The following is a 2185-nucleotide window of genomic DNA, read 5'->3' on the forward strand; positions in this document are numbered from 1 at the left end:
TATTTACACTTAAAATATTAAATCAAATATATCTTTTAAAAGTTGAAAAAAAAAAAAAAAAAAAAAAAAAAAATTATATATGTATATATTTCTGAAAAAAAAGTAAAAATTAAAAATAAAAAAAAAAAAAATTCTCCAATATAATTTAATTTAATTAATAAATACACATTATATATATATATATATATATATATATGATATAATTTACAAAAAAAAAAAAAAAATATCATATGTAAATAAACATAAAAACAAATTTTTAAATAAAAATGATTACTTATTTTTTTAAATAATTAAACACTTATAATTTTATATACTCTTTAAATAAAAATTATAAATGCATAAAAAAAAATTATGTATAAAAAAAAAAAAAATCCTAGGAATATTCTTAAATAATAATAATATATATATATATATAATTTATCTTTCAAAAAAAAAAAAAAAAATAATAAAAATTAAAATTAATATGTGTATATATATATATTAATGTATAACAAATTTTTTAAAATTTGTGTATTTCATATATATATAAAAGAATAAAATATAATCTGAAATAAAAAAAAAAAAAAAAAAAAAAAAAATAATAATTATGATAAATATTATATTTACATTTCTATGTGTTTATTAACATTTATCTATTTTAAAGATTAATATATTTATTTATGTAATATGTGTAAATAAAATTATAACTTATTCATATATGTTCTACAATTCTAAAGAATATATTAAAACAAAATTTTATTAATCATTATTTTATATACATTTTTTCCCATTTTAAAGTATTACATTTTTTTTTCATTTCATTTTTAATTTATCCAAAGTATTATTAATTCAAATATAAAAATAAAAAAGAGTATAAAAAAAAAGAAAAAATAAGATAAATTCATACATATTAATGAATGTATTTTAGAAAAAAAAAAAAAAAAAAAAATTTTTTTTTTTTTCAAATTTAATTATTGATGGTATAATCATATATATATATATATATGTATATAAAACTACCCACAAAATTTTTATTATTTAAAATTCCCATAAATATATAAAATGAAAACATATAAAAATATCTATAATGTTACTCTATCATTTTTAAATATCAAAGGAAAAATAAAATAAAAGAAAGTTGTTATGGAATATATGTAATAAATATAAACTCTTACTATCTTATTTATTTTTAGAATTGTTAACTTTATATATTTCCGTAATTTTTTATTTAACATTATTTCATTGACATATATATATAATTATTTATATACTAAACTTTTTATTTTTCTCTTAATTATTATAACTAATTATTATGTTAAAATTTTACTATAAAGACACATATTTAATTATGAAAAGAGAATAATAATATTAACGATAAAATTAAATAATTAAATTTTTAATACATATATATAAATATATATATATATATATAATTATAACACTTAAAAAGTACTGTAATTTTCTTTTTTATTTATTTTTTTTTTTTGTAAAAAATATTATGAATGAAATAAATATAAGTTTCCATTATATATATATAAATTTATATTTAGTACTAATATATAAATATTTATATATTTATAAAAATAAATATAATGAATTAAAATATATATATATATATATATATATATTTATAACTTATTATAGAAGAAAATCAATAGTATTTAAAAAAAATATCTATTCATTATAAATAGAAAAAAAAAAAAAAAAAAAAAANTAAAAAAAAAAAAAAAAAAAAAAAAAAAAAATACATAAATATATAAATAATTTTATATTTATATAAAACTCATAAAATTTCTACTAAAAATAAAAATGTGAAATATAAAATATGAAATGATAATAAAAAAGAAAACAATACACATTTATTACTTTATAAATGCAAAATATTTTTAAGATAAAAAATCTTATATATATATGGATATTGCATATAAAAAAAAAATTTTTCTTTTATAGAATATCTATAATCTATAAAAAATAATACGTATTTTTGGTAAATAATAACCAAAATGAAAAGAAAAAACAAAAAAAAAATATATATATATATATATATATATATATATATATATATATATATAATATATGGATAAATTAAGAAATAATCGGAAAATTAATACAATATAAAAAAAAATTTTTACTCTTTATACTTTTTTTTTTTTAAGTATGTTAATATTTTATATAAAAGTATCAATATAATACAAAATTTTTCAAA

The sequence above is a fragment of the Plasmodium gallinaceum genome (genome assembly GCF_900005855.1).
Source record: "Plasmodium gallinaceum strain 8A genome assembly, contig: PGAL8A_v1_60, whole genome shotgun sequence".
Lineage (NCBI taxonomy): Eukaryota > Apicomplexa > Aconoidasida > Haemosporida > Plasmodiidae > Plasmodium > Plasmodium gallinaceum.